Source organism: Schistocerca cancellata, chromosome 5 (assembly GCF_023864275.1).
Source record: "Schistocerca cancellata isolate TAMUIC-IGC-003103 chromosome 5, iqSchCanc2.1, whole genome shotgun sequence".
In the NCBI taxonomy this organism is placed as follows: domain Eukaryota; kingdom Metazoa; phylum Arthropoda; class Insecta; order Orthoptera; family Acrididae; genus Schistocerca; species Schistocerca cancellata.
In genome coordinates, this window is record NC_064630.1 from 800,597,496 (window position 1) to 800,609,576 (window position 12,081).

Sequence of the window (12,081 nt, forward strand, 5' to 3'; positions counted from 1 at the left end):
TTGTGAGCCATATGTTTGTGACTATTACAGCGCCATCCATCACAAAGCGAAAAAAGTGATCCAACTAAAACATTCGTATTTCTTTATGTACGAATATGTAATAAAAAATGGGGGTTTCTATTTAAAGAAACGCAGTTGATATCTGTTTGACCTATGGCAGCGCCATCTGGCGGGCTAACTATAGCGCCATCTGGTTTCCCCCTTCAAGCTAGACAAGTTTTGTTCTTTGTAGTTTTTTCGTTTGACACTTATTTCATGAGATATTTGGTCCAGTCATGATCAATGGACCACCCTGTATAGTTAAATGGCTACCCGGCCATTGACCTTTGTCTGTGCGAATGCGCACTGGTGTCCCAAACTCTTATGGGAATCGTCACCTTAGTGGGCACGAGTAATGAGAGGATGGGCAAAGTATTTATTAGCAACATTAAGTATGTAGATTGTGGACAGTAGGTAATGTGGGTTTCACAGGAAGCATGCAAGGGATAAGTCCCTGCAGTCGCCCTATTCATTGCGGTTTTCATCTGTGTCCTCGGTGGCTCAAATGGATAGAGCAGCTGCCATGTAAGCAGGAGAACCTGGATTCAAGTCGCGGACAGGGCACACATTTTCAGCCGTCCACATCGAGGTATGTCAACAACACCTGTTGTCAGCTGAGGCTTTCAATTAATTATCATTTAAATAATTTAGTATTTCAACAACACTTTTTCAGTGATGTTAAAATTTATGGATTTCAATGTTTATAATCCTCCTTTGAGTAACTATATTATCATAGTGGTCCTTTTTAGTTACAACATACAAATTTCATTAAATACTGTAATATTAATACTGACAAACTCACATTGCAAATTAGAATCAATTATTGCCATTTAATGCAGTATGTTTAAATAAGCAGAATTTTTTCAATAATTAGATGGAACACCAATTTCTTGAGCTGTCTATTGCTTGAAAATACCTAACTTCAATTAAGTGTATATTTTGAGAATGCTATTATCCTTCACAAAACCTATTGTCACACATCAACTCCTTTTCCATATAGTTTCACAAAAATGTTATTGCAGGTGACAGATTTCTCTTTCATGAAATATAAACTACATAACTTTTTGAGAAATATTCCTTGTAATTTTTTTAACTGATTCATAGTTATAATAAGTGTTTTCATCAGGAACATTAATTGATAAATTAAAGTCATTCTCCTTGCAATTTTAAATATTGTCTATTAATTTGAAATTACTGTCTTTGTTGAACAATGTTTTTCATGTAGACAGTGCTATAAAGGTACAGAATAGTAATCAATTTTTTTATCAAATGGTAAATTTGGGCAATTAGGCCACAGTATCCATTTAACACTGCCTATATCAGAAACAGTCTGGAGCAGGACTCTCAACCCTCTTTCATTAATGCTGCAGTGTGTGTATATTATAAATACAGTCTCAAATTGAAATTGTAGAAATTTAACTTATGGTACTTAATCTCTTGGATATTGTACTGCAGAAACGACATGTTAACCATTTCTTAAGAGAAAATTTAATTTCCTGTGGATATTTTGTTTCATTTCATTTAATAACAGTTAATATACTCTAAAGCCCTACTAAACAGGGCACAGCCCCAATTACACCATAACTTGGAAAATACCAAGTGGGCTTCAGGAAAGGGAGATCCTCCCAGAACAAATCCTACACTTCAAAAACATCATGACCTACCAAAAATCAAGAGGACAATCATACGCTATCTTTTTCATTGACTTTTAGAAAGCATATGACTCTGTCAACCTGGGATCCCTCATCTATATACTAAATCAGTAAAACCTAGGCAATAAAACTTCTAACTTAATCAGAGAAACCGAAACACATATTCCTAATTCATGGGAGAACTCTGTGACCCTTTTGAGATACAAAGTGGTGTACAGCAAGGAAATGGTCTCTCTGCACTGCTATTTAACTGTGCCCTAGAAAAAGAAGTCAGTGAGTGGAACACAAAGACTCATAGTGGAATCCAACTAGGAACAAAAAACAAAGGCATCAAAGTCAATTTTCTAGCCTTTGTAGATGATACAGCCCTGTGAGCCAAGGCCTGGGGAGAACAGACCCTCAAACTACAAAAACAAGCTGAAAAAATAGTTCTCAAAATCTCCTTTAAAAAGACAAAGATAATAACAAACATTAAAAACCCACCAAAACATTTTAAAGTGGGAGAACAAAAAATTAAGATCATCAAAGAATTCAAATATCTTGGAAAATGGATCAGCAGAAATGCCATCAAGGAAAAGGCAATGGACTCTAAAAGGAAGTCTAACTGGCCTTCCAACTCCCAAAAAACACAATAACAAGTCCCTGTCATGGAATGCAAAAATAAGACATTACACTACAGCAATGAACCTGAATCAAAACATTGTCCATCCGCAAACTTAACCCAGTTGAGAGGATGGATATCAAGGAAGGGAAAATTTTAAGAAAAATCCTTAGCCCCAGATTCCACAACAACAAACACACACACATAAAAAATGAAACCCTTTACCAAACTATCGAAAAACTCTTACACAACGAGGAAAAGAAGAATTGATTTTTATGGACACATCCTCAGAAAGAACTCAAATCGATTAACAAATAAATTTTTGACTACTTCTGCAACAAGAATTGATTTTTATGGACACATCCTCAGAAAGAACTCAAATCGATTAACAAATAAATTTTTGACTACTTCTGCAACAAAACATTCAACTAAATCAGTTTAAGGAAATGGAGAAAGACTTAAGAGATCTCCAAATCATAGAAAATATGCTCATGGATAAAAAAAGGAGAGAGAGAGAGAGAGAGAGAGAGAGAGAGAGAGAGAGAGAGAGAGAGAGAGAGAAGTTCAAACGAATAATCCAACTCTCTGAAGATAGATTAGAATAAATGAAACAATAATTGGCTAATATGGGCTAACAGAAACGTAGAGAACACTAAATATTGACTGATTTAATAAACCCAAGAACAGGGTGAAATGAAAGACAAAGAAAAATTAATAATCTTCTTCTTCTCCCTCAACCTTACACTTGCTGATGTGTGATTAATTATTGCTGAATATCTATTTATTATTTAGAAAGAAACTCTTGAGATATGGGGAAAAACTGAAATATTAGCCAATAGAATCATTTTGCTTATTACCTCGGTTGCAAAGGTATCATTGAGCGTAATGAACATTTTAAGTTGACTTTCTGTGAGCCTCGTGATGACTATTCTGCCATTATAGTACTCATTACAGATGACATATAGAAAACATAGCAAATCTTAAACATATAATTAAGAGCACTGTAATTCTTTTCCATTGCAAGAATGTCAGAAACAGAAACAGTGCTCCCAGGAGGAGTGTTGCTAGCTCTGACAATAAGTGAACTGTGAGGTGTGGGACAGTGACAGAGAATGAGTAGGCAACACACAAAGCACTCTCTTTCTCTCTCCATGCAGCACAGTTCACTTCCTGCACCTGCCTGCATTACTTCACACCACTCTAGTACTGGTGCTGTGAGGAAATATTCCTTTCTACAATTTGTGAGATATTTGTAACCATGATCTGTATGTATAAATGTGTGTATGTAGAAAAACTAAGTGTTATGTTTGAACTGCTGAGAAGCATTTAGTAGTAGAAATCCAAGTAAACAAAAAAAAAAAATCTAATTGGCAAGCTTGATGTTCTTTTCTCATGGGTGGACAAACATAAACTACTATTTACCATATATCATTATAGCATAAAACACTGAAGGGCCAAAGAAACTGGTACACCAGCCTAATACCATGTAGGGCCACATGAACACCCAAAAGTGCTACAGAATTATGTGGTATGGACTCGACTAATGTCTGAAGTACTGCTGGAGGGAAATTACACCTTAAATCCACAAGGGTACAAGGAATTGAGGGTCTCTTCTGAACAGCAGATTGCAAGACATCCTAAATATGCTCAATAATGTTCATGTCTGAGGAGTTTGGTGGGCCACGGAAGTGTTTAAATTTAGAAGAGTGTTCCTGGAGCCAGTCTGTAGCAATTCTGGATGTGTGGGGTGTTGCACTGTCCTTCTGGAATTACCCAAGTCTGTCAGAATACATGATGGACATGAAAGGATGCAGGTGATCAGACAGGATGCTTACATATGTGTCACCTGCCAGAGTTGTATCTAGATGTATCAAGGGCCTCATATCACTCTAACTGCACATGTGCCACACCATTAAAGAGCCTCCACCAGCTTGAACAGTCCATTGCTGACGTCTAGGGTCCATGGCTTCATGAGGTTGTCTCCAGCCAACTGCTCTATGCAATTTGAAATGAGACTCATCTGACCAGGCAACATGTTTCCAGTTATCGATATCCAATTTTGGTGTTGACAGATCAAGGTGAGGCATAAATCTTTGTGTTGTGCAGTCATCAAGGGTGCACGACTGGGCCTCTGGCTCCAAGAGCCCATACCAATGATGTTCCATTAAATGGTACACTCTCTGACACTTGTTGATGGTCCAGCATTGAAATCTGCAGCAATATGCAGAAGGGTTGCACTTTTGACATACCAAACAATTCTATTCAGTTGTCATTGGTCCTGTTCTGGCAATGGCCACAGCAATGTCAGAGATTTGATGTTTTACTGGATTCCTGATATTCACAGTACACTTGTGAAATGATCATACATGAAAATCCCCACTTCATCGCTACCTCAGAGGTGCTGTGTCTCATTACTCGTGCACCAACTATAACCCCATTCAAATTTTCTTAAATTTTGATAACCTGCCATTGTAGCAGCAGTAACTGTTCTAACAACTGTGCCAGACACTTGCTATCTTATATAGGAGTTGCCAACCACAGCACCGTATTCTGCCTGTTTGCATATCTCAATAAATCATCCAAACTGCAGTGGCGAAAATTCTGTATTGAACAGTAACTCAACCAACAAGTCAAAAGGGCCTAATCACAAAGACATAAGAAACAAGGCAACTCATACAATTGTATTGCTTTAGTACCTGTTAGTAAAAAGAGTAACAAATAAATGGACTGCAATAAAATCAGAAAATGATAAATGTTTATAAGGATGTTTATACTAGTAATATAAATGCATAAAATAATTGATAGATCTGAAAGAAATTGAAAAATGAAAAACAGGGCTATGTAAATGAAGTTTTCATTGAAAATGATAGAAATGAACATAAAACAGCATATAACAAGACATTCTCATGCTCTGAGGAATGCTACATTTACTGGTACTTGGTGACAGAAGACAGAAGAATTTAACAAAATTATGCTACACACCATATAGCAGAGGTGCAAAGTCACAGATAGGCACAATAAAAAGACTGTCAGAAAGAGAGCTTTCAGCAGTCCACACACACACACACACACACACACACACACACACACACACACACGGGCTCGTGCCCCCCCCCCCCCCCCCCCCCATATATACATGCAACTCACACACATGACCACAGTATCTGGCAGATGGAGCCAGACTGCTCAATAGTGAGTCTGGCTTCAGCTGCCATATACTGTGGTCATGTATGTGCAAGTTGCATTTGAGTGAGTATGTGTATATATGTTGTCTCGTTTTCAACAAAGGCTTTGTTTGCCGAAAGCTCACTTTCTGACGGTCTTTTTGTTGTGCCTATCTGTGACTTGGCATCTCAGCTATATGGTGAGTAGCACCTTTCATAATACTGTTAAATTCCAACTTAGATCTTACATTGTTTGAAGCTGACAAAATGTGACACATGAAAAGAATGGAACTAATTAACTAATTACTAACTATTTGGTGTACTTATTTACAAATCAAAACTGCACTGGATTAAATTTAATTGCTATCGAGTTCAATATAAAACAAACACAATTTATTAACATCAATTTTAGATTAACTAAATGCTTAATACCAATGACTGCAATTTTTGTGCCCTGTTGGAGAAATAAATCTAGGTACACTATGGAAATTAAGCTTATCACTTCAAGCCTTATGAAAAATTTTCTATGCATCCAAAATTTTAAAATTAAGCTTTAGAAAGAAATCACTTATAACTTAGTCATGGTAGTCATGGGTATAATATGCAAGTATTTTCATCATGAAAGAGCATTTTACTGTGTTCCTATTTCAATTGTTTACAGCCAACTCCTATTTCAAATTATTTAATAGTGGAGTACAATATTGAGCCAGTTATGCTTCTGCCTTTGAGAAATCTTTTCAGATTACACACAGGTAATATCACAATACAGTGTCATTAACTTTCCACCTGGCAAAATGCACTTTGTATTCTTTGGTAAACTCTTGCAAGCTATTGCCTAGGATTAGGACAGTTATTTCTGCTCAGTAGTGTGATGATGGATTCATGTTTCATTCCTGGTCACAACTATCCATAAAGAGTTTAATAAACTATGCCAAAATATTACCAGATTCTCTATTCAAATTTCCTTCTGTTTTAGATTTTGGAAAAACTAGCAGTCTTGATTGGCAAGTGTTTCTCATGATGGTTTTTCATGAATGTGATGTATTTAATTAAGAGAGCTACTAAATCAACATCTTAGAGACATTCATTTCATGATCTGCCATGATTAAGTCATAAATATTTTATAGTTTCCCTATGAAAAACTTAATTACCTCACCGGCACATAATTCAACTTTTGTGAACAGTTTTAAACCCAGGTATATTGTTTTCTCCTATGTATATTTTGCAAAAAGACCATGAAGGTAAAATTAAGTAGATTTTAGCCCACATGGAGACTTACTGACAATCGTTCTCACCATGAAGCATTCATGATTGGAACAGGAAAGGGGAAAAGTGACAGTGCCACACAAAATAACCTCTGCCACATGCCACAAGATGGCTGGTGGAGTATAGATGCAAATGTAGATTAACACAGAAATAAGCAGTGTTAAATACCACTGCAAAGTCTGCATGAATTTAACTGAGCCATTTTTGTGGACCTGTTCAAAAATTTTAATGAAACTCTTTCTCCATTTTATGTCAGCCTAGCTATTTTATGTTCTTGTTGATGAACACTGGCATGGTGTGCTCTTTTGAAACTTGGAATAAAATTATGGTAAGAATCATGCTCACTGTCACTGCTACAGCTTATCAAGTACTTTACTCTCTTTTATACCATGTTCTCTGATTTATCAGTCTGCTTTGATTGAGGCATTTTCATGTGTAATATGCTGTCTGTATATAAGTGATAATATGCACATTTCACTGGATAATGACAACATGGTTTGTAATATCTCTTTATATTCTACTAATTATCCCTGCACAATTCTATGAGTGAATTACGTTTCCTACCTGACCATCTATATGCTCGCAGAATCGATGCCCAAAGTAGTACAGTTCTATTACTATTCCATGAGCGCATAATTACTCTTTGTAATATTCTCTCTGGTGTGTTGAGAAGACTTCTAGGATCTTCTCCATGCTGAATAGCCGCATTGAATAATTGTAATTTTGCTATCGAGATTACTAGGAGAAAGAGATTGAAAATATATCGTATGCTACTCAAGAAAATATATACTGAGCATTTACATCAAAGGTTTGTAAGGAATTTCATTATATACATATTCTCTAATTGGAAATTTGCACGGAGGTGTCGTTTCGTTGGTAATCAGAAGGGAACTTCCAATGTATTGGAAATGAACCTGCAATTATTAGATCCAAGAGCTCCATTATTTCATCAGATAATTAAACTCTATCAAAGCAAACTTTCCGCTTGATCTGAGGTTTCCCAACTGACTACACAACACAAGAAAACGAAGACATTTTATTTACACAGGATTGCAGATCGCTTTGATTATCGAGACTGCGGACAAGGAGAGTAATCGTCTGATTCTGATTAAACAAGTAAAGCTTAATTATAACTTTCTTGAGTGACTGTGATGACTGTGATATGGCTGCTTATGAATGAGATCATTAATAAAATACAAATAACTAACTTTCCTCCTCACCAGCAACCAGTATAACACAATATTAATTAAAATTATAGGTTGAAATTAGTGAACTGTGGTGAATAAAACATTATATCCCAATGAAAAAATGTCAGCAGCACATTGATTACTTTTCACTTGTAATATAATACAGAATAAGAAAAGAAGCACATTGATTACTTTTAACTTGTAATATAATACAGAATAAGAAAAGAAGGGACAAAGGTTTACATCTCATTAATGACAGGGCCATTGGAAAAAGACGGGGAAGGGAAATTGACTGTGTCCTTTACTAAGAAACTGCCCTGGTATTTGCCACACACCACAAGATGGCTTGTGGAGTATAGATGCAAATGTAGATTAACACAGAAATGTGCAGTGTTAAATGCCATTGCAAAGTCTGCATGAATTTAACAGAGCCATTTTTGTGGACCTGTTCAAAATTTTTAATGAAATTCTTTCTCCGTCTTATGTCAGCCTCGCTATTTTATATTCTTGTTGATGAACACTAGCATGGTGTGCTCTTTTGAAACTTGGAATAAAAGTATTGTAACAGGGTGTATACGTGGACAAGGAAAAAAATTCCCGGATTTTTCCCGGATTTCCCGGTTAAAAATACACTTTCTCCCAGATGAAAACACACTTTTTCCGTGCCATTAAGTGACAGGTTTTTTTTATTTTTTGCATCAATAAGTACGCTGTATATTTTCGTATCGCGAAAGTATAAATTCGAATCCCACCAAACACCGCATGTTACTTTCCGAATCATGTAATCGAGATTACGATACGCTTTTGTAAGCGAGTCATTGCTCATGTCACGTGATCCCGCCAGCCGATGACAGCGGATATTCAGAGCGTAGGACACGTGATGTGTAGTCCGCTAATAGCAATATCACTGTTAAGTAGCGCGGATACACAAACAGGAAAAGTTAATATTTTAAATTAATATACATAGTGTTGCTACAAGAAAAGCAAAGCTTTCACGTACAACATTGGTCTCTAAGGTTAATAAGCTGCAACAGAAGCTAAGCTTTCACATATAATGTTGATTTTTCTTGTCCGTGTTACACTTTAAGATACATCACACAAATGTGCCAGTCAAATTTTTAGCCGAGTCCAGTGACTTGTTCTCAAAGTTTTCCACAAATAAATTAGCTACCGCAGAGGAGCGAGAGCTTCCCGTAGCACTACATCAATTTACTCATAATAACGACACGATTGTCTGATCTGGGCTCTAAATACTTCTAATCGCTCGTCATCAAACGCTCTGTGATTTAAGGAATTCATCGCACATTCTCACACATAGTTCCACTTGCGAAAGAGTAAATTTGCTTTGAAAGTAAGGTTTTTCAAACAGCCATTCGCAATATTTTCCCGCGACCTGTTAGAAATAGGTTCGTTTCAGCAGTTGTCAGAGAGCGCCAGGTAAGAGGCGCCACCGCGCTTTGGCAGCTACGATGACGCAGGAAGCCCGTATGTTCGTATGTGTAAAACATTAAAAGATCTTACGTTATGTCATAAAAGAAAAGAGGCCGAAATATCGGTGTCTAATGCTGCGTAAGTTGTTAATACAAATACTACCCATGACTGGTGTGGTGTCTCAAATCTGATTACGTTTATTTTGTCGCTGTCTGCTAGATAAAACAAAACAGGTCTTTCTAACACTGCAGAAATTGTAACACATACCAAATAAACGAGACTGTTTTTGCACAAATGGTCATTTTTATAACACGACAGAATATAATTCACGAAGACCAACATAAAATGCCTATTAGGCCTACTACAAGCAATTAGTTTAATGTTAGAAAATAGTTTCACATTTCATTCATACGCCCCAGTTTCTCGAGCATGAGATCGAAAAGTAGTAGTACGAGATTTTTACTTAAATTTGGAATTGTCATATTCTTCCCTAATTGGTGTGATGTCCCCATTCCTCGTCCTAACAAACAATCTTGTCATGAATAACTCTGGAACTATTCCTGCCTTTGTCAAAATTTAGTCGCTGGTTAACTTCACTAACCCTGCCAGAATCACCGGTTTAGTTATCCCTGATTATTCTCCGGTTAGGCGTTATGATGTTCGTACAAACCACTTTCCGCCCTACTTCCAGAATAGAAGTTAATCAGCTGCTAGAAGGGGGCTGTACACCTGGCCCTTACAAGTGGAGCGATCTGGCCAAAAATTTTCTGACAAAATTTCATTTTCTTGGATACACCGAGAAGATAATACGTAATCTTTCTTACCTGTTATTCCTGTTAGTCGTTTATTTCCACTCTGGTAGTCTGACTCTATGGATTTCGCTAGTAATTATAGCACAGCTGATCATTCCAAGCCCAATCAACCACATAATCAGACAGCGGTTGGCGTTCACTCGTTCGGCTTTACTCTGCTCAGCTCGTATAACCCGGTCCCCTTTTGCTTGCAGGAAAGTTTATTTCTAGATGCGATGAGGATTCCCCTGACAGACATCACGTACACTAGGCACACATTCAAAATTTAACTTATGATTCATTCAGAAATCAACTTACAGAGTGCGTTCAAAAACCAAGAGGGATGCGTTTCAAAATCATGAGTAATCGGTAGACCAACGTGCACTGGATGCTAGGCTCTTTGTGAAACATGATTTTTTTCTTCTCAAGAATATGAATTTGGCGCCCCCTCCACCCCCGTAATTGTCATTCGGGTCAGATACATCGGTTTGCCCCGCCACTCAACTGCGCATGCACATGAGCCCGCTCGTAACTCCTATAATGAATCTAGTTAAACCGTTGTGACGTCACTCTCATCGGAGACATTTTGTCGTTATAAAGCATTGCATAGTCTTCCTAACACCTTTGACACATTTTGTTGTTGGCAAATGTTTGTATGAGCACTGTGTTTTGTTGTTGTATATGGCACATTTCCTTTGCAATTTATGTTTTATTTTCATATTTTTTTCTCGTTCACGTTTTATTGTTGTAGTATTATTCTGCAGTAGCGGGATAGAGTAATATCCTTTATTAGAGCATCGATTCTTACCAGTCAATATTGCAAAAATTTAACTGAAACCTAAAATAATGAAAAATTCCTGGAATTCTAAAAAATTCCCGGGTTTTTCCCGGTTTTCTCCCGGATGAAAAAATTCCCGGGTTTTTCCCGGATCTCCCGGTTGTCCCGGGTCGTATACACCCTGTGTAAGAAACAAGCTCACTGTCACTGCTACAGCTTATTAAGAATTTTACTCTCTTTTATACCATGTTCTCTGATTTATCAGTCTGCTTTGATGGAGGCATTTTCTTTACATCTGTGTTAGTATGTATAATATGCTGTCCATATACAGGGTGTTACAAAAAGGTACGGCCAAACTTTCAGGAAACATTCCTCACACACAAAGAAAGAAAATATATTATGTGGACATGTGTCCGGAAACGCTTACTTTCCATGTTAGAGCTCATTTTATTATTTCTCTTCAAATCACATTAATCATGGAATGGAAACACACAGCAACAGAACGTACCAGCATGACTTTGAACACTTTGTTACAGGAAATGTTCAAAATGTCCTCCGTTAGTGAGGATACATGCATCCACCCTTCGTCGCATGGAATCCCTGATGCGCTGATGCAGCCCTGGAGAATAGCGTATTGTATCACAGCCGTCCACAATACGAGCACGAAGAGTCTCTACATTTGGTATTGGGGTTGCGCAGACAAGAGCTTTCAAATGCCCCCATAAATGAAAGTCAAGAGGGTTGAGGTCAGGAGAGCGTGGAGGCCATGGAATTACTCCGCCTCTACCAATCCATTGTCAACTGAATCTGTTGTTGAGAAGCATACAAACACTTTGACTAAAATGTGCAGGAGCTCTATCATGCATGAACTACATGTTGTGTCGTACTTGTAAAGGCACATGTTCTAGCAGCACAGGTAGAGTATCCCGTATGAAATCATGGCGGTGAATCGAGGAAGTACAGTACATACTGACTAAACTAATATGAGCTCTAACATAGAAATTAAGCATTTCTGGACATATGTCCACATAACATCTTTTCTTTATTTGTGTGTGAGGAATGTTTCCTGAAAGTTTGTCCGTACCTTTTTGTAACACCCTGTATATGTGATAATATGCACATTTCACTGGATAATGACAACATGGTTGCAATTAGTTAACTGTGGTGAATAA

At 37.2% G+C, this 12,081-nt stretch overlaps 1 protein-coding gene across 1 annotated transcript in view; it reads right to left on the reverse strand.

Moving 5' to 3' along the window:
* Positions 1–12,081, reverse strand: part of LOC126188809 (atrial natriuretic peptide receptor 1) — a 783,072-nt gene that overhangs the window by 313,409 nt on the left and 457,582 nt on the right. The gene's annotated exons all lie outside the window — the stretch shown is intronic.